The sequence below is a fragment of the Lagopus muta genome, chromosome 3 (assembly GCF_023343835.1).
Source record: "Lagopus muta isolate bLagMut1 chromosome 3, bLagMut1 primary, whole genome shotgun sequence".
NCBI classification, from domain to species: domain Eukaryota; kingdom Metazoa; phylum Chordata; class Aves; order Galliformes; family Phasianidae; genus Lagopus; species Lagopus muta.
The window spans coordinates 57,258,897-57,281,552 of NC_064435.1; positions in this window are offsets into that span (position 1 = coordinate 57,258,897).

Sequence of the window (22,656 nt, forward strand, 5' to 3'; positions counted from 1 at the left end):
ATGGCATCTGTAGAGGATGGAAAATGAAAAATATTTTTTAGTCATTTGACAAATTCTCTCTAACCCACTTTTTTTTTTTTTTTTTTTTAATTGAAAGGCTCTGTGTAACTGCTGGTATTGTCTATTACTGGGATGAAGCAGGGAAAGGTAGGCTGACAGATGGATTTATCTGTATCACAGACATGTTCTATAGCCACCCCTCCAAGAATGAAGGCATAAAAGAATGTGAAGGTGAAACTTAAAATGTGTATGGATGTTCCTTTTATCCAGGAAAGGACAACTAACAAAGCAGTTGGAGCGCAGTATTTTCTTTGCAGGCGTTCTATCAGGTTTATAATGACATAGTTTGGAATAGGAGAGTCACAGTGGACTCCCTTGCTTAACTGTCGTCATCACTTACCATTTGCAAAATGGAAGGCTTTCTGATCCTGTGTCGATGTGCGTGACTCACCCTCAGTGACTCACAGTGAACAGGAGCTCTGTAAAGCAGTTTCAGCTGGAACTCGAGCCCTGTGCACCATGTGGTGTATGAAGTCGAAATGAAATGGCAAGCTGTCCTTTCCCCTCTGCACCCCGCCTCACCCCTCACCCTCAGTCATATGGCCAGAGCTGCTCTGTAAGTGGCTGATCTGGCAGACCAGGAATTTAGAAATTATTCAATAATGCTAATTGATGGGCAGATCAATCCAAGTCCATCTTTCTTTTTTTTTTTGGGTTGCTTCCAAACACAAACCACAAAAAGAATGTTTCCAGTACACATATTGGGTTTATATGACTTGTGGTGGAGGATAGCACTCCTGTGAGACCTGGACGTTTTGAGGACTGTGTGGCTATCTGAGGAGATGCTGAAAGAATTTATTATTCAAGCTGCCCGACTTGCAAATCCAAGTGGGTTTTGCTGTAGAAAGACCCAGGCAGTCTGTGTGGGGGGGATACTTGCCTTTAATATCTTTCATCCTTTGTGACATTGCATGCTGGACTACAGATTATAACCACTTCCAGAACAAAGGTTCATGAGAGAAAGAATCAGTTTAGGGAATGGTTGTCTTACCTGTTGAACATGTGAAATTAGGACTGATTGCCACAAGTGGCAGGAAACAAAAGATCTGCAGGTAGGTGCATGAAGAAGACTAACTTCTCTAGGAAGGATTTAGCTGATCTATACTAGAGCTGAATTCTTTAGGTTTACCACATTAAAAAGCTTGTACTCGCATCTTACCCACATCACATTACTAGGTCCGGTCGATAACAGAATGGAGGTTCTGGTGAATAGTAGGATGGATACCCAGCTCTCTGGGAATGCTCCCTAATTGTTAAGTGAAATGCTTAATGAGAGACGCACTGTTAAGTGCCTAAAGCTACTTGACTAATAAGAGAATGGTGTTCCTAGCCGTTTTGGAGCCTGTGACCCTGAACTGAAATATCAGTAATGGATATACCACTGACTGTTGGAGAAGGCTCTTCTTTCCAATTTGTACTAATGCGCAAGATTTCTACAATTAGATAAACCCACAGGCAGTCTTCCAGTTAATAAGGCTTGTTAGCCAAAAAGGATGTAAGAATGGGCTGAAAACTTAAACAAAAGAAAACAAAAACCTAGGATAAAACTTTGAATTCTCTTTATTCTCCTCGCTGTGTTTGCAACACATCTCCTTCTTCCTTCCCATGCATATAGTAATGAATGAATTGAGTCATAAGAATGCTTGTGGAAACACACTGCTTAAATGGAGAACGGGCATAGCTGCAGACAGCACATAAAAACCTCATAAATAGGAGTATCCTAACCAGCAATGTGATTCTCAGCCAATCTGGAAGCAGAAATGAGGCCACATGATTTGTTTGTTCAGACAAAACTAGCACAGGCAGCTACAAACTGGTGGCGAAGAAGCTGCAGAACAAGAAGTATTAGTATAAATTATTCATTGTGGATCAATTTGAATAATGAGCAAATCTGAGAAAATAATGACCCGTTCACACACAATTTGCATGGAGAAAAAAGCAGCTAAAATTGATAAAATTCTTTGTTACAAATTATTTGCTGTGCACTGGGTGTTGGCATAACATACTCTGAAGCCTGACAGTTCCAGAATAATTAAAATATTAAAATGGCTCCATTTTAATCTTTGATCACATATCTAGATCGCAATGCAGAAATGTCATGTTTACTCATGACTCATAATGAAGAAATGTAGAAATGTCATTATTAGAAGCCCTGTTTTTACTGCATCACGTATCAAAATTCACAGGCAAACCATTACATTTCCTTTTTCATTTTGCAAGCATTTGTTTCCTGGAGGAGCTGAGGCCCACATTCTCAAAACCAGAGGACCTCCTTATACAGGAAATCTGAGCCACCAGATGGCTTTCACTTTCCTGCCACCCACCACCCAATATTTGGGATGGCTCCAAACTTGCTGCCAGATTCTTATTTCTCCCCTTTTGCTCTAGAAGCCCAGCTCCCAATTTTATTGCACCCGGAGATTATTTATGATTGATTTTATAGCATAGACTGAGGAAGAAATGATTAAAAACTTACTGTTTCACCAGTCTTCTGTTGGTGAAGAATTGCCCTCTTCAGCCTTGTTTGATGGCCTTGAGGAATGAGGCTGTGTGTGGTCCATTCTATTTAAGTGGGACTAAGGATGTATTGTAGTGGTTGCACTGATGGTGGTGGCATACCCTTCCACTTGCAGCAGCATGCCTGAGATCAGCATAGCGATGAGGTCAGGATGAAGCAGATCGTGACTCAAACCCCAAAAGAGCAGTCTCTGCTCTTCTCTACTGACAGATCTGCTAGTCCACATGGTTGCCTTCAATATTGTACTCTGCTGGAGCACAGAGAACAATGACAATGTCCAGGATGGGAAAGACCTGAATAAAAACCCATTGCAGGAATGGAAAAAAAAAAAAAAAAAAAAGATAAGTAACTGAAATTAGGCATGCTCAAGAGAAAGGGAGCAGCAGGTGTTTGCATACCAGCACATCTGTTTAGAAAATACTCCTTTAAATCCAGATTAAATATATAGTTTTGAAGCTTGACCTTTCTAAGTAATTAAAGATTTGCCTGGCATGCCTTTCAGAGATAAGCTGATATAGACAAATGACTAAAATCCTTAGTTTCAGAAGGGCACTATAGTTTTGTTTCTTGTGTTTTTGTTATGCAATTAGATTTTTGCACAAAATACTTCAGAGTTTGGGATCAGTTCACCACTCACCACAGTTCACCACAGTTCACCGTGATGAATGAATTGCAGAATAGCAAAATCCTGGCCTTGTAAGAATGTAGCTGAGTAGATCTGGTGGAAATAAATAGATCTAGAGCACTTCACTAATTATTGAAAGAACAGAGGAATACCCGTTCTGTCACCCTATTGTCACAGTTTTGTTTTTTGGTTTGGTTGTTTACTTGTTTGTTTTAATGAAGTTTCCCAAGAGGTCATCTGACGAGGAAACATCTTGCAATGAACTGTCAGTTCTCACTACTACTCAAATGAAGCTACAGAATTGAGTCTTGGTCTTAAAAAAAGAGGTAGCAGATATTGAGTTTTGAGAAGAAAGTGATCTGCCTAATCAGCTCACTACTGTTTAATATAAAATTGGCTGTATTTTGTCTCTTTTGGCAGGAATTAGCTCTTTTTATCTCTCTCCAATGGTTCCTTAGCTCTCTTTCTGACCTCTTATAAGCAAGTAAAAGCATCCTTCTGCTCTATAGTTACAAGGTGTAGCAATCACAACAACAACAAAACAAATGGTAATTTGAAATCTGCAACATGCATTTGCAACAAATTTTGACTTCCTGTGTTTGTGAGGGTTTAGTGTGATAATGATTCTTTATGATGTGAATCATAAGTCATTGGTATTAATGATTAATTTTCTTTAATTACTAACAGGTGAAATTACATTGACTAGCAAGTGTCTGTTGAGCTTCTAGGTTTATTATTCTCTTTCTACTGGATCTTGAGTTAGATTTGGATTTGTTAGTATTGTTATTTACAGGAACCCTGGCTAGCACACTACCATATGACAGTGAAGACTTCCCACTTCTATTACAGTTGGCAAAAGGCACTTCTTTCTTATGATAATAATTCACATAAGTACCCTGGCTGAAATGTGATTTTTTTTTTTTTTTGGCTTTTTGTAAAGTTGGCAAAACATCAACTTTTGCTACTTTTGCTTTCTGCAAGAAATTGTCCTCACAGCTCCACTCAATGATAATTTGTGGCTTCTTACCAGAAAGCTAGATCTGTGTCACTTGTACAAAGGTCAGTGAATTCCAGCTCTAAAACATCTCCAGGAATACAAGTCTGGCAGGAGAGAAGGTATTAAGCCAGATTGCAGTCTATTACAGTTCATTGCTATGGGTTTATTCAAGGACTGCTGAAATGAAAACAAGTAAAACTAGTTTAACTTTTTTTTTTTTTTTTTTGGTAGGCTTACTTTCCTTTCTTGCTCTTTTCCTTGGTATAAAGCAGCTAGTGACCCCCCAGTTGTAGGTTATACACAATATGCCTACATACTTCATATTTCGTTGGTGTACTTGATGCATTAAGTAATGCTGTGCAGAGAAAACTATGGTAATAATCTTTTCTGGGCTACATAGGAGAAAAGCTGCCTATATGTCTGCTCTTCTGGAAATGCAAATAGAGGAGGTGGAATGAAGAATATTGTTTTCAGATAAAACACTGTAAAATGCTTTTAATAACCCTCGATTCTGATTAAGTGATGTATTTACTGTTAGACTTTCATTACTATTAGAAGAGCTTTTTGAAGGGTCTGGAGCTGGTTTTGTGAGCATGCTGATTCTCTGCTACTAGTGACCCTGTCTTGTAACACTTGAGTTTAAATGTCCATTACTATTTGCATTAACTAATTGTTAATTACAACAGAACAGGGGAAGTGCATAAGACAAGTCATATGAATGCCAAATGAGTATATTAGTGATTGGTGTTATCACAGTGAATACAAAATGATTTCATAATGACTGGGGAAGTAATATATAAAGGAAAGAACTGCTTCCTATTTGATATACTCTCCACAGAACTATAACTTGTTCTTGGACATCATTCAGAAGCTGTGACATAGCCTGGAGGCCTCTAATCCAGTCCTGCAAGGAGCTTGCTCTGAAATGCATTCCACACCCTTGCGGAGTAAGACATGTGTTGGAATTTATTATTTATTGCTCATTGTTATGAGTTGCTGCTATGGCCCAAAGCGTTATAGCTCATACTCAATGCTGTAGAGAGTCTATGCTTTGTAACTTTGAGCCACTGTATTTGAGTCAACGCTAAACCTGGAATACAAGAGGAAAGCATTTCACTGGAAGGAGCTTAAAAAGAGTGTTTTTGTGCCTAGATAACTATCTATGTTATCTAGTTACCATAGCCATTCTACTCTATTCTGTGATGGTTTCATTTTGTAGGACATTTATAACAGTAACATTTTAGGACAATGCTGATAAGTACATGCATATCATCTTGTTGTGTGCTCTTCTTTGGGGGACTTTGCCATTGCCAACCCACCATACAACAAACTTCAGTGTTGGGAAACAGGACAGATCTTCAGGGAGTTTGGCACCCGTTTTAACAAGCAATACAAGTACGTAAGATTTGTTGACACCTGATGTTCTCATAGAACACAAGCATGAAGAAGTGAAGTTAATACTTTTGTCTAAATGTTGTGGAATTTTTGTTCAGTTCTGAGAAGAGTCTTTCACTTGACTTGATAAAAATAGAAGTTTAGAATCCTTCAGTCTAACTACCCAAGTGAAACACCAGGTCCTACTCCAATAGAGTTGGAAGAATAAACAGATCAGGTGAGTGAATCGGTCCACAGCACTCTGCAGTCATTTAGAGTCTATTCTTTGGATGAGGCTCTATCCAAAGGATGAAGTGCTGTGCTGCATACACAGGAATTCATTGTTTTAGGAGAAAGGCCAAACACTAGTAGGCACTGATAAGTGAAGTGGCATGTAGCACAGTGGTGAGTGTCCCTGGCTCTGAATGTTTTGGCGGCAAAGACTATACATTTGCCAATTTTGCATTCAAAGAGTGGATTGATAAAATAATCTGATGAGTCTCTCTCCTCTTTAATTTCTGTGATTTAGGAGGAGGAGGCTGTTTAGTAACCAGTGGGCTCCAGTTTCACTGGAATAAAGACATTAAATGCAATGTTTCTGATAACTACAAATTACCCCATGAGTACAGTAGTTCCTGGGACTTTCTGGTGACCCACCATGAGAATTAATGAAGATGCCCTTTTATAAAGTGCAGTATTTCTGGCAGTTATTTTTAATGGGTTGTTCTGTGTTAGAAAATCATGCCTGCAAGATTCCCTGGAGTGGCAGTTGGGATGATATTACTTTCAATGAATCACAGCAGCCACCATAAGGGCAGGGCAGTATCTATGGCAGCAGTACCACGCAATGGTGCAACATCAAATGAATGACTCAGCTGGTGACATCTGGCCCCTCTGATCATAACAATTCTGTAGTGTGCAGTACTCCAAAGAGTCCATCCTTCAAGATGATATGCTAGAATGAGGTGGTTTCTTTGTGTTTATCTTGGGTGCCTTCAGGCAGGCATAGGAGATCCTCTGAGAAAATGCAGGAAGTAATGGATGAAAGTTGGCCTCGTAGGTTCGGTTCTTCATTGGTCAACAATTACTGTGCACCTTAGTGCTGCTGAGCTTGCTTATGGAGGAAAAACATTGCTTTTGGGAGATGTTCCAGTAGGAAGAAAGATGCTGCTGTGGCCTTGAGAAGAGCGATTGAGCATGAAGAAGATTTTTAAGCAAATTTCAGTTTTCTCTTCAAGGCTAGGTTTTAGAAAAGAGAAAGGAAATAATTTTGGATGTTGCTTTACAGCTACGAAATACCATTACTAATTTCCTATTTCATTGGTACCTTCATTACATAAAAAAATATATATTTTTGTTTGCACAGTACCTTTTATGAAAGAAAGTTTTCTTGATGATACTTGGGTGTTGCAAAGGCAAGAGTGGAACAATCTGTGACAAATAATGAGAGTGAAATGCCAGCCTTTGAAAGGGCTTTGCTTTCCCTACATCGAGTGCTTTAAAAAGCCATCTGCTTACTTGAAATGGCTGCAACACATGGTGCTCTTCCCCAATCCAATATGTGCTGCAAATTGTAGGCACATGGATCCAGTCAAGGACACAGTGTCTGCCTTAACTTTGGATCTCCTTGCTGTTGTCAGTAAGAGTCTCAGCCTTAAACTTGGCTCTTGTGTGTGTTAATTATTTCCTCTTCATGTCCAGCTGGCACAGTGCATCAGCACCTTAAGTTGCTCAATTTGATCTTTGTGCTCATGAACAAGGTAATTAAGCAAGCTACAATTTAAGGAAACGTATTTGCCTTGACTTGTTGCAAGTCTTCAGACAGTGCTCTATCCTAAATCATTTGATAATGTAAGATGCTCTGTGCAGTTTCCCACTTCACTGAGGTTTAGTTCAACAGGTCACAAAATCAGTAATTGATTCTCAGCGTGTCTCTGTTGATTTTATTACAATAATGAGGACCATCTTTTTTCATCTCTGCTAATATGTTACTAAAACTATCGGCTTCTCAGTTTGGTGTCAGGATGACTTTGACAGGTTGTTAGCAACTATATGATGTACAGAACATCACAGAGATGTCTCAAACTGTGTTGCTGCATGCCTTAGAGAGCCTTAGGTGGTCGTGAAATAAGTGAACACACTTCCAAGAAAAAGTTATAGTAAAAACCAAAAATATTCCTCCAGTTTTGATGTCCTAATGAAGAAGTTCTTTATGCCAGCTTGGATTCTTGATCACTGAAGAGTGCTGTGTTTCACAGGAATGGGTGACATTGCAAAGCAGACATGCTGGATTAACCACCGATTAAAATCTCCGGGGAAAAGTTTCCTTATTTCCCAAGGTTCTATTTTTCTTTGTTGCCATTATTGTTTTTTTGAGTAGGAACACTTTATAGTTAAGACATGCACATCTTGAAAGACTTGTATACTCTTTCAGATTGAAAACAGCCAACAAATAATGAGATGAAAGTTTGGAAGGCAGCTCTACAGGATTATCTCTACTGCTTAATTTACCAATTTATCTGCACTATCCCCAGATTTTGGGATTCAAAAAGAAAGCCCAAAACACATCTGCCTGTTAAAGCGAATCTACTGACATCAACATTCAGCCTGGGTAGATGTGACATACAGTTTTTGGCTTTAGATTCTCAAGTTATGATAATACTTTTGAGTTTAACAAGCCAAAGCTATACTGATATAGGTAACAAAATGAAGGAGTATATGCACAGCTTCTAGAGTAATGCTGCTGAGAGCAAAAAGAAAAACAATACTACCAAAACCAAGAGCAGCAACAAAAAAAAACCCACTAATTTGAAAACAAGGAAGAACAAGGCTTATGTCCTTATACACTGAAAGTTTTTATGTACTTGCTACTAATGAAATGGATTCAACAACACAGTACTTTTATGGTCCATTTTATGACCAAGTAATTGTATATTTTAGCTAGTCTAAATTAATTGCCATTTTACTGTTTTCTGGTTTAAAGGAAAAAGGTATTTATTAGTACGGTGAGGAAGACTCTCAACCAGAACACAAGCCTTTTATCAGCAAGTGGAATGAAATGAAATAAAGCTTTACTCTTCTTTCCTGCAGGAACATTTTATCTACTTTCTAGTGATATTTCTCTCTCAAAGCCACTTTAGATTTTCATGCTACATACTACTTTAGAAAACAAGTGATCAGCTCGTCTGCACTCCTCACATCCCTCTCTGAGGTAGATGATGTTAGGAGGCTCATGGAGACAGCATTAGATGCAGGCAGGTATTAGCAGACAGATAGCAAGCCTCAGGTGTTGACATGGGTCTCAAATTCAGCAAAACACATAGTGACTATTACAGTCAATGAGAATTTATTGTCTTACAATTAAGCAGGTATATATGTATTGAACTGACAATCTGGATCAAGTCCCAGAGCTGTGAAAGTTGAAAACACCTTACTAAGAACTGTTACTGACTGCTTAGTTTCTATGTGAGACTCTTCCACATGTGACCCAAGGGGAGTGAAGGATGAGCTCATCTAGCACCAATATCTTATCCTTCAGTGGAAGGAGCCTGACACTTAGGGGTCTTTTGTTGTTGTTCTTTTTCCCCAGAAGGCTAGTTAGGTAAAAGCATACTCAAACAATTTTACAAGCAGCCTAATAATATAACAAACAAACTGGATGGGGGGGAAAACAGAAGAAGTAGTAGATTACCTCCTATCAGTGGAGATTCAAATGTAAGGAGAGAGTCATGCTGAGTACTTCAGGATCACAGATACCTGATTAGGAAAGAAATGGCTATGTCTTCCAGGCCAATTCCCTGCCAGTGAGAGACTGTTCCCCCCAAATGACAGTTTTGCCATGTTTTGCCACCTGCATGTAACCAGGTAGACAGCTTCTACTGCTTTTCTGAGATCTGAAATTGCAATACTGCTCTGGTTCCCCCCTGGGTGTAAACACTGCCATTTAATGAAGATAACAAAGGAGAAGGAAAGCCCAGGTGTGGCATCAGGGAGGAGCCATGAGTGCACTGCACACACGCTTGCTGGAACACTTGGCTCCTGGCAATGCAGCACCACGTTGTCAATGCTCTCACACCTGTGATCCCACCTCATAATGCTCTACTCTCCGCAGCTCTCTCAGCAATAAAAAGACTAAGCAAGAGAAGCACAGCTTTCAAAATACTTCTCAGTTTGCTTCAAGTAACTTACTTTAAATCTGATATGATTTTGAAGCTTTTATCCTGCTCCACTTCTTTTAAACCTGAACTTTCAGAGAATTTCTACAAGAGCTTCTCTGAAAATAATGTCTCTTATTATGTTGGCCCACAGCATCAGAGGTGGATGTTGGTGGTACGGCAGTAGGGGCTGAACCTTTCCACCAATATCCCATTACATTTTGTTGCCATGTGACAGATGGCAGCAGAGGGGCAGTCTTACAGAAAGGCATTTGACATGGAAGTGCAGATGGAGCAAAGGCGTGAAACTGAATTCCTCCATGCAGAAAAAATAGTACCCAGTGACATTCACTTGCTGAATGTTTATGGAGACCAAACAGTGAATGTGAGGTGGTGGGTGTTGCCTTTCAGCAGTGGTTACAGACAAGGCATGTTCCAGATAGCCATGCACAGCTGTCACACCTCAAAATGAAGAGGTCTGAATTAGATCATGTGTACATATCAGCAAATTACAACCAGGAAACCATTTACAGAGCTGAATATTGGCTTCAGTGCACTGGAAACAACAGGGGCAACACTGGAACATCACAAAGTTTGCAGCAGGTGGGACCCATGAATGCTTGTACAGGAACAGAAAGAACACCATATGCAGGATAGTCAGAATCTATTGAACTAACATGAGGCTGAAGGTGATACTTTCCCAGATCGCATCATTACTGGTGATGAAATGTGTTGTCACTACTATGAGCTGGGGTCAAAATGGCAGTCCATGGAGTGGCAACATGTGAATTCATCATTAAAAGTTCAAGATGCAGCTCTCAGTGAGTAAAGTGATGTGCCTTGTTGTACGATCAATGAATATTAAGATGTTACGATTACAAAATAAACAAGAAAGTTTGGCAAAGCAGATAACGATAACAAAAAGAGGATAGAAAGCCCACCCTTATCCTGGGCTCACTTAGAAAACTCCAGAAGAGATCCTTCCCCACTAGTAGCCAGCTCTTAAATAGGTCTAGGAGACGTGAAGCCTGGCTCCACCCCTTCTAGCAGCACAGGTGAATTGCCTTCACCTGTGCTCCTCTGGCTGACTCTTTGCTTGCCTCAGGTGATCAATCAGAGGTTCAGGCCGTGACTCAGCAGTTCCCATACACTTGTCTTTTGGGACAGGAAAAGGGTGATCCTTCTGGACTTCCTGGACCCTGAACACTCCATCAACTCTGATTGCTATATCATGGTCCTAAGCTGAAGGCTTGAACTTCCACAATCAGGCCAGAAAAGAAGACAACATTTCTCTTGCAACACAATAAATCCAGACCCCTTACCAGCTGGAATACTGTTGAGTACATTGCCAGTCTTGGCTGGACTGTCCTGCCACACCCTTTGCATATCCAGATTTGGTACCTTCTGATTTCCATCTGTATGGATGATGAAAGATGGACTGTGTGGGCAACATTTTGAACATCACTGAAGAAAATGCAGAGCTAATGGTGGTGACTATGTTGAACAATAATGTTCCGTAGCTGAGAATTTGCTCTTTCAAATAGTGTCATTGGGCTCTTTGTATCCATTAAGTGTCCATGATAATAAATAGGAGGCATTGCTTTTGGAGTAATCTAAGTAACTTCCTTTTTTTTTTATTATCCACATTCCTGTTAGTTTGTAAATAACAGTAGCACTCATCTTCTATACTTTTTTCCTTTGAAAACAAAACAAAACAATACTATGACTACTTTTGGCACTAAGCTTACAAGTCTGAAAGTGCAGTATTTAAATGATCCACGATACATTTGATTTGCAGCTGCATGCAGAGGAAGAAAAAGAGCCTATTTTAAGCTGCTGAAGCAGTCAGTCTTGGTGTTTCAGCTCACCATTATTTTCTCTCCCTAAGCAATGCCTAGTCAGCCACCATCCCAAGAAAGGCAATGCCAGCTTCAGGAAGAGTTATTCTCTGTTAAGTCTTCAGATCTTAAAGGGTGGTGGAAAACTTCACATTCTCCCAGCAGGAGAGCAGGACTCAGTGTAGGTGTAAATCTCTGGCAGCTGATTGTTGGAGCCCACAAGCTGTAACTTGTAAATAATTCACTTAGGCATAGAAAATCTGCATATGAGGATGAAATGTCATTTATAACTCATAGGATATTGGCTTGGCTGAGAACAAGTTTTCAGCTCCTTCAAGTCATTAAGTACCGCTAAGGAAGAAGGAATATAGATGATGTAAAATAAACTCTGCTTTTTGCTTGTAACTAGAAGAGGATGGCTAACAATAACCACACTGAAAATTAAACTCTCTGGGAGAGGAGGAAGCGGGTATTGTTTTTCTGAAAAGCAGTCAGCTCAGTACAAGTGTTGCAGTTTCTTTACCATTAACTCTGTCAGAACCTCATCCTTCGCATTATTCATAGGGCTGGGCTTATAAGGAGACACTGAGCTGGAGGTGAGGTGCTGGAAGGTGCTGAGAATGTTTCTCTTTATTCATTTTAGTGACTTGGAGTGGTTTGCTGAAAGGAGGATAGACAGAGCACCCCTCACTCAAATTCTGTGTTAGCAGAGGCAAGGTATTTTCACAAGTTGTGTAACATCTCACTTTCTGATATTACTATTACTGTTTTATATTCCTATCTGTAATACACCCTGTTTTTCAGACGTTTGTAATTTTGGCAGACCTTTCTTTATTTTTTTTTCTTCTTTTCCCAATCATTTGCCTAAAGCTTTTCATACCATCCCATGTTGAATGTGTTTGGGAACAAGTTCACCAAAATCCTCAGACAAATCATTGGTTTTATGGAGCAGAAGTAGGGAGAAGTCACTGTCTGAGAAGTCGTTGTTAAGAAAAAAAATGGGAAAATGAAGAGCAAGATGAACGTATGGTTGGAAGGGTGCAGGGAAGGAAATTGAAACTTAGCATTGAAGTAGGGTGCAGCCCTGGTATTACTTGTGACCTGATAGCTAAATTAAGGATGCTTATTATCAGAGCTTTCATTCCAAGTGGAATTGTGCCTTCAAAATTCATGGTATTCAGCTCTCTCACTTATCTGAGTTCTGCCTGTATATTGAATGTGGTAGGTATTAATACCCACTTTTCCACTAATTACCCTTTGTCCTCCTGCCATATTCATTGAAAGTAGAGGCAAAGGTATTCATTTTATTTTGGGCCATTCATAGGCTATCTTTAGTTCCTGCTACATTTGCCCTCTGTATCAGCTCCATTTATTCACTCTGCGTTCGCTTTTTATTTAGACAGCTGATGAAATAGCTATTTGTTTTAATCTCTTTTGCAAGGTTTAACTCAGCTTAATTTTCTGGCAAACTTTCCTTTTTGTGGGGAATCATTACTTTACCCCTGTATTGCCTGGCTGAGGAAATAGCTTTATTTGCTGTTCAGACCCTTTTCTCATTCTCTGATTCTGTACTTGACTCTAAGAACACAGTGTGGGATCGCTGCTCGCTTAGATGGGTCTGGAGTCTTCCCTCACAACCCTTTCCTTTGCCTTGCAGTCTGTGTGCTCTGCTATTCAGGTGACTTCCTTAAGTAGTTCATTAATCTCTGAGCACTCACATTTTCCTTCTGAAGACATCTGACAGATAACTCACTTTGAGTGTCTTTCCTAATGAAAACATCCTTGATCTGACAATGCTCTTGGTGCTGAAGATCAGCAGTCAATACTTCGCTTTCTACCTGCCTACCATGCACTCCCTGGCAAGCAGCTTACTCTTCCAGTTTCTATATCAGCTTTGAAAAGTGGCTCCCTGATCATCCGTCATGGTCAGACATGCTTCTTCATGTGAACCTCACTCTTTTCTTTTTCCTAAGTGGAAATCTGTTCTCTTTTCTGCTCTGGCTCCTTGCTCTCTCCTTTTATAGTACAAGTTTTTCTGCTTTCTTCCTTGGTGCCTCGTCTTTTTCTGCCTGTTTGGGTCTTGCCTTTTATAAATTGACTCATACAAAACGTCTTGCCTCTACAGATCCTTGTGGTATACCAGCCTGCTTCTGCACACAGCTGTCTTGACTCTCCCCCTGCATTGCTCCAAGCATGAGTTGAGCTTCACTTTTTAGGGAAGGAACAGATTACCCAACCATCTTTCATGAAAAAATCCATCGTGCTCCCTAGTTCCCCAGCTTCCCAAATAAATGTCTGCCTGATTTAAACCTTTGTGTTTGATTGTTACCCATATATCATACAATGAGAAGAGTCTCTTAACAGACAGACTCCAAAACTGAATGGGTAATGAGTAGCTGCCCATAGGCACGCACACACAGTGAGATGTCTGGCTCTTGTTAACTAGCCCTGTGCCACCATGAAAAGGAAAGGAAAATGGAAAACAGCAAGATCATAGAATCCTTAGAGTTGGAAGGGACATCTGAAGGCCATTTAGTCCAGCTCCCTTGCAATGAACAGGGACATCCACAGCTAGATCAGGTTGCCCAGGGCCTGATCCAGCCTTACTTTGAAAGTCTCCAGAGATGGGGCATCAATCATGTCACTGGGCAACCTGTTCCAGTGCCTCACCACCCTCACTGTAAACAATTTTTTTCCTTATATCCAACCTAAATCTACCCTCTTTTGAGCTTGAAACCATTTCCCCTTTTTCTGTTACCACAGACCCTGCTAAAGAGTCCCCTTCTTTCCTGTAGCTCCCCTTTAGATACTGAAAGTCCACTCTCAGGTCCCCTCGGAGCCTTCTCTTCTCCATGCTGAACAGTCCCAGCTCTCTCAGCCTGTTCTCATAGGAGAGGCATTCAATTCCATGGATCATGTTTTTGGCCCTTCTCTGGATGTCTCTCAACATAGATCAGGATCCCATCTGTGCCAACAGCCACCACTGTTCTTTGCAGTCCTACTATGATTGAAGGTCACAGGAAGGGAGGAGACATTCACTGTTTTGTACTGAAAGACCAGACAGTTTTATCCCTGTCTAGAGGATGGAAAATACATGACAGATGAGTAAGCAAACAGCTGAAGATGAGGAAGAAGGTGAATGGACTTTCTTGGGGTGGCAGCCTCTGTGGTATCAATAGTCATGGGTAGGTGCTGTCATACAGACAAGCCATACAGCTGCGATTTGTATGTGTGGTAACAAATGGTGGGGGAATGAAAACAAACCATCCAACCCCCCAGAATCTCATGAAACAGGCACTATATCTGCAATGGACTAAGAAGTTTTAAAAAAAAAAAAAAAAAAAAGAGGAAAAAAAGAGAGGAAAAAAAAAAGAGAGAAAATAAATAAGGTATTAGTAAGTGAGTAAATAAATAAATGTATAAAAAAATCACCACTACCCATATCAAAAGAAGAAGAAAAACCCAAAATAACAGTATGAAGAAGAAAAGCTCTCAAAGTAAGGCCTATTAGGGAAACAAGAAGAGGTACTTTTGAAATAAATTCAGAGAAGAAAAAATCATGGAGTAAAGGTAGGCATTAATAAATGAGGAGGAAGATTAAATCAATGATGGTTCTAAATTGGGTAAACTACTGAAATGCATTATAAAAACCTGTTAAAAAAATAAGGAGAAATGGATAATTAAGAAGCAATGACGACTTTGTCAAAGCTATTGATGAAAAGCAGGTAAGAGAATACTTAAAGCATCTGAATATATATACAGATCAGCAGGTGTGCATGCATTTCAGAGTGTTAAGGGAATTAGCTAATGAACTTAAAGAACACTCGCAATTATTTACGGAAAGTTACAGAGTCTGATGGGAAAGTACCAGGGAGCCAGGGGAAAAAAGCAAATGAAATACTGAACTACTGAAGGTAGAAAGTAAAGCTTAAAAAAAAAATGCATCAATCCAGCCACTATGTGTCCAGTTTCTGTGGTGTGTATGTTAAGAGAGAAAACAAACCATAAGCACAATTAACAGCACGGAATTATTATTATGGAGAATAGATCATGCCAGACAAACTTTTTATATAAATTTACAATATTGGGCAAAAGTAGCAAAGGAAAGGCAATGTATCTGAACTCTCCTGAAGCGTGTAGTTATGGGGCTGCCTCAAATCTTACTTGAAGTATGAATTAAAATTGATGTGAATGTCAGCTTTGTCACGTAAACTGAGAGTGAACTGAAGGACCATAAAACAAGGAAAATGATAAATTGTGGTGTTGAGCTATTGGGAGCTGCCTGCAGGGTGCTGCACAGGGATCTGAGCTAGACATAGCTTTATTTAACATTTTTTATATTGTGGGAATGGGTGGGGGTGGACAAGGTGGAGAGTAGCAGATTGGGTCTCTATTTGGTCTGCACTACTGCAAAGTTGATAAGTAAAAAATAAAGAAATAATAAATAATAAAGTAAATAATAAAGTAATGATAAGGCTTGTAAGTGACAGTCTAGGTGACAGCATGCAGGGGAGAGAAAATACAGCAGTGAATATCTTTGCAGCTGTTCAAATCAGAAGATGCTGCTTTCCAGCCTGGATGCAATACACATGTCCAGAGGATTTTAAGTGTTATCCAAAAAAAAAGCAAAACAGGAAGTTATTTCAAAATCTTAAATGAAAATGCTTCATCTTGAAAATGTCAAAGCATTGTGCTTTCTTACAGAAAAAAAAGATATGAAGCCAATGCTGTTTGGCTTCCTCAAGAGTCCTTCTGACAAGCTCCAACAACAGTTTACTTGTATGTAGCACGGTTGAGGCTGCATCAAAAATAGTGTGTACAGTTTGGTACATGTCAATCTTGAAACGTCATCAAGAAATTGGATAGAGTCCAGCACAGAGCAATCCAAATGCTTAAGAGTCTGGGGGGGATTCATTTATTGTATAACCAAGATGTTATAATCACAATATAATTGTGTATAATCAATAGATATCAAAATGCTATAATCGCAATATAATCAAGAGAGTAAGGCAAAGCAAACAAGAGCAAAGAGAATAAGTGGAAGAGCTTACCCTTGGGTTGAGCTCACCAGAAGATAGCAAAAGAGGGGATCTCCAAAAGAGATCCTTCCCCTCTGGTAGCCAGCTCTTAAATAGGTCCAGGAGGGGTGGAACCTGGCTCCACCCCTTCTGGCAGCACAGGTGAATTGCCTTCACCTGTGCTCCTCTGGCTGACTCATGGCTCACCTCGGGTGATTAATCAGAGGTTCAGGCCGTGACTCAGCAGTTCCCATACAATTTATACAGAAGATTAAGTGAATTATATTTTGATTAGGAGTACAATTTAACAGTGTGTAAGTATCAGACAGACATCAATACCAAGTAGGGAACAGGGTAATTTAGGACAGTCCCAGAGTTTTTGATGCGATGATCAAAAGAAATATTCGACAGGATGTCAAGAGTTTCAGCTGTGATTTTGATTGTATGTTTCCCTCTTTTTGATTTCAGAGTGGACTTCAGAAGTAACAGAGGAAGTCCCTGCTTCTAGAGTTGTCATTGAAGGCAGCATATGGCTCTCCTGCAGTCAGGGATGGATCCTGCAGTGCGATCTAGCCAGCTTTCACACCTCTGATTCCCACAACCCCCGCACAGAGGTCACCACTTTCAGCTAGGACGCTCTGTGCAGTCGCAGTCAGCGCCCATTCCCCAGAGTGCTTATCTGGTAAGTTACCTTAATGCAGGTTAATGAGAAGAGCAGCCAGTAAAGGAAATCCCAGGGGCAGGTGGATGGGTGAGGAGCTGCATTAGCTGATCACTAACGTTTATTTCTTTGTAAAAATAAAAAGCCATGAGCTGTAATTGTGTACATCTGCAGTCAGTGCTTGCTCTTGAGAATGAAGACAAAATCATAAGACAGCAAGGTACAAAATGACAAATCCAAGAAGCTATAGCCATAGCTATCAAAAGCACTGCAACAAGATGCCTTTCTGAAACTCATGTCTGAGAAAATGTTTAATAATTTATTTTTTTCCCAAGATGTACCAGAACAGACCTAAACAGACTTACAGATTCAGAACTGAAAGTGCATGTGGTCTGAAGAAATCTCATATTTAAGGCAAACATTGGTAATAATTAAAGCATTGCTATTGACTTGGAGTCAAAACTTCAGTCATTTCTGCCATCACATGTCCTACTGTATCCGTTTCTGAGATGCTGGAGAACTGCTATAATATTCATATTCTAACAACTTACTTAGATAAAAAGAGTGATAGCTGTCCTGTTTCCTTAAACCAGGCACATCCAACCTGCAGCCTGTGAGCTGCACTCTGCCTGGCCCAGCAAGCAATGTGGCTACCCCCTGTCCTCTACCATCTTAGTGGCCCTGGGCTGGCATCCATTGCTCAGCAACAACCAAACGTAGGTGTGCTATTAACGCAGTCTGGGCTGAAACAAGGACACGAGGAGGGCAGTGCTGTGCCACGCTGACTCAGGTGATGGCAAATAACTGTATGTATTTTGATACATCGCCTAAGCGCAGTCCTGTGAAAGGTGTGTAACCTGATTTTCCATTCTGACAAAGGAAATTTGAGAACGGGTTTCAAGATTTCAAAAAAATATATTTAGTTCATCAATGTATTGCAACTCCAGTTTCATTTGGCATAAATACATTTTTCAAATGGTACATATGGAGTTGCAATCAGATATTCAATTCAAAAATCTGATCATGTCTCTTTATCAGACTTTTATAGGAGATAATAACCCCTCACTTCACAATCACGCCTTATTCACGTTACCATTTTTAGCAGTGCACATATTTGTGAGCAAATATTGTCAAGGATGAAGCAAAGGGTGAGTAAAATTTCATCAAGAGTCTCTGATGAGCACCTTGAGAGCTCACTAAGAGTTGCCACCACTGCTATCACATCAGACTGATGCATTAGCTTCACAAAAACAAATATCCCACTACTTTTATGTTTTTGTTCTTTTTTGTTTTGTTTTTAAATAAAAGTATTAAAAATTAAAATAAATATTGCTACATACAATAACTATGTTATATATTTCACAAGGGCTGCTCCAAAAGTAGTGCCTCCTATTCTATTATTTTGGCCCACAACATCAGAGGTGAATGTTGGTGGTGTGGCAGTAAAGGTTGAACCTTCCCACTATATCCTGCTATATGTTGTTGTCACAAGACAGATGGCAGCAGAGGGGCAGACTGACACAATGGAAGTGCATATGAAGCAAAGTTGTGGAGATGGATTCCTCCATGCAGGAAAAAGTTGCACCCATTGTCATTAATCAGCACTTGCTGAACACTTAATGAGACCAAACAGTGGATGTGAATACAGTGAGGAGGTGATGTGTTTCTGCAGTGATGACAGCATCAGCAGGTCACCTCCGCTGATGAAGATTTTTACAAGCTTGGAATGTGGACTCTTGTTCTTTGCTGGTGAAAATGCAGAGCTAACAATGGTAACTATCTTGAAAAATAGTGTTTTAGAGCTGCTAATTTGCTCTATCAAGCAGAGTTACTGTGTTCATGTTCTCACTGAACCTGTTGTAGTTTCCATGGAAATAAATAGCAAGCATTACTTTTGGAGCAGTCTATGTATTTGCAGCCCACAACAATTCTTCTTCATGCAATGTGGCCCAGACAAGCCAAAAACTTTAAGCCACAGCTTGAAGTGAGATTAATTACAGAATATAAGCCTGTGAACAAAAACGTTCAGTCAGAGCTGTGGGCTTGGTGTTGAAATCTATTTTTATCATCTATATTGGTAGCTGTGAAGCCAGATCTTCTCACTAGAATTAAAGATACCCATTAAAATCAAACAGGAATATTTCCTAATAGCACAGTTCTTAAACATCATCTTTGGTTTAACATTAGCCTAATTCTTACACATTTATCAGCAACTTATTGAAATGCTGCCTTATTGCTCGTGTGCACCAGTGACAGCTCTGCTGAGAGGGTTGGGCTGTGGTGTGACCGCTCCTTGGTGCATCTCCTGAGGTGCAGAGCCTCCTCCACACTGAACAGTCCTTCTCCTGCAACTTTCAGCTTCACTGTCCCTGCAGCAGTGGGAACAGGAGGTACAGCAGCTTCACTGCTGATGTAGGGTGGAGGCCCATGCAATGGAAAAGGATTGGCTGAAATCTCAGGCCCTGTTTGGTCTCTGGGCAGTGTCCAGTGCACAGTGTTAGGGTAGGTCTTTTCACCACAGCATGACATCCTCCTGTTCACGAGCACTTCCTGCTGCTCAGAAATGCATCCAGCCTTGGAGAAATTCTCCTCAGAAAAGTTGCCTGGATGGAGTACTATAAAAAGGATGTATATTCCAATTTAAAATATGCACAGATCATTCACCGAGGTAGCAACCATCCTTTTTCCCTTCCCCCAAGAAAAAAGTGTAAATCACATCTTCTCAACAAGGCAGGTAGTGAGGATGACAAAATTCTTACATTCTTAAAGTGTTATTGGAGAAGAAATGTCACCTCCATGCATAATTGCATAACTTTACTATCTGTCATTTTCTATCAATCAAAAAAATGTTATACTTGAATTTGAGGACAAACATGTCTAATAAGATTTTAGATTGACAGCTGAATGGCTGTACTCAACCTTATTTTAACTTTATTTTTTTGTTGTTGCTCACTAGATCAACATAGAGAGTATTATACCAAAGTTAAGCGAAACAAATACTCAGATATATTAATCCCTCATGCATGCTTTACTTCAAAAAATAGCATTTCTTTCCCTGTAGATTTTGCTAGTCAGCTCCCTTCAGTGCTGCCAGCACTGCAGCAGGAGTCTAATGTTTCTTCCTTTGTGTTTCCAGTGCAGTATTGCCAGATTTTGTCTCAGAGATCAGTGAAATGTTTGATGACGTGTGGCCAGCAAAAATGCCCCACTTTTTCCCAGCCCCCCTTGTCCTGGCTGTGCTGTCCTTTGAGGGAGCAGCTTCTTCTGTACTCTCTCACTGTGGCCTTTTGCCATCCCTCTGCTGATCTTGGTGTTCAGGGTTTTCAATGGTCTCCAGTTCTGCAAATCAGGGGATTTGTTCTGCTTCAAAAGTGAGAAGAAGATGTCACTTTTATTCCATTCTGATTATTCCATTCTAATTATGGCAGCCCCTTTCCTGTCTCAGTGTATTGCTTTCTGTCTTTGTCAACCTCAGAGTCCTTTTTGACACTCCTGAACATCCCAAGGAACATCTTCCCACCATTGGCCCTTCTCCTTGAAGGTGCTGGTTTTCTACCTTGAGGTTTTCTCTATATCCCTTTTTGTCTTTCCCAGACTTCCCATCCCTGAATAAGCTACGAAAAACCTGTTCCTCAGTGCCACAGTTTTCTTCTTTGTGTTCATTTTCAGTTGGCTAAAGTACTTTTCAAACCTAGGATTCATTATTTCTTGGACCTACGTCAGCCTCCAGATGAAATAGCTATGGTCTTTCTCTGTTGATCCCTTTGGAAGCCATTGCAAATGCTCTAGGACAGACTGTAAAATGATTAAAAGGGCACCAGGTGCACAAACAGAGGTAGACGTCTAATCTTGGCCATCTTCTGCAGTTTCTTTCAGTTCTGTGCATAAAGCCATTGTTTCACTCTTCAAAATAAAGTACTCCTTGGTGAGGACTATAGGTAAACAAGGGGAAGGAAAGTCTGGTTGCTTTAAGAGAAAAGATGCTTCACTCCAGTCTTCCACAAAGAATATGGTTATTTCTCATTAGAGTACCTCAAAAGAGTACCATGGTGACCTCCATGTACTCATACTGTAAAAGCAGGTCTAGTGTCAGGGATGTCTCTTGCTTCCATGCACATCTGGATGAGCAATTATTAGGACTGGGTAGGAAGTTGCACTCTACCCCACTTGAGTGGACAGCTCAGGAAGAGGGATCACAGACTTCATTGGGCTAATCCACTTTATTGAAGAAAGAAGCAGAGATAAGATGGAGATTTTGTATCTACACTTGCAATGAGTGTTGTGAAAGCAGTGGGATAAAGATTCCTGGAGTTAAGCTTCATTTAGCTTATTGGCATTGGAAGAACATTGATACTGGAGCAGCCTGGGCCTAGGTATGTAGGAGGCAAAGCATGAGCTTTTATTACGTTCTTCTGTGGTTGCATTCAAGCTGTCCTGAGCATGTCTGAACATGTGGAAATTACACCCCTGATTGCAGCGTAGATCTACAGGTCCCAGCAGTTCCAGGTCTGCTTCAGAGGCAACACCATATATACAATGTGTTGCTCACTGCTTGTGGCAAAGCCACAAATGAGTCTCCAGGGATTGTTCTTGGTGAAGTGTCAATACAGGGGCGATGTTTATCTTCTAGTCTCTTTAATGCATCCTTTCTGAGTTTCTGAAATTATTTAGCTTAACTTAATGACAAATGAGCAAGTATTTAAAGGAGCCTTCATATCTGCAAGAATAACCAAGGAGCCAGATGTCAAAATGCGATCAGCCAAAGTCACAATTAAGTGCAACTCAGAGTTTATATAGCCACAATTAATTGCAGGCACAAAACCAGAACTGCAAGGATGCGGTCATTAAAAAAATAAGATTGAGGTGAGACATTCTGAGCATCCATGCTATTATTAAAATTAACAGTAAATACTAATCTTTTTTGCTTTGCAAGATCTTTCAAGTTCAATCTCTAAAATCTCTTACAAACTGCAGAGGTACTGTGTCATAATATCCAATGAAAGAAAAAATGCTAAGACTCATAGCAAAGTATAACATCGAATTAGACTTGTTTAGCACTGATATCACACATACTGCTCTGGCCTGATCTTTTTTAACTGCAGAGAGCAGTCCTTTTGCAAAATCGGAAGAGAGTTTTGATTTTACTGCTACTTCTCTACTGGAGATATTTCTGTTTCCAAATGCTTATCGTTTAGAACCAAGGTCCCACCGTAAAGGGGGACCAAGGTGGGTGGTTTGCTAGGGCCCTTTGCTGGGCAGCCATGTGCAGTAGTGTTGAGGAGGTCTGGCAGGACCACATGTCCCTGGAGGAGCCGTGCTCTGGCTGGACCTTTTCCAAAAACGATTTCCTCTGTTCCCTGCAAGCAGCAATCAGAAATCATCTTCCTCAAAGGCAAAATGTTGTAGAAGTC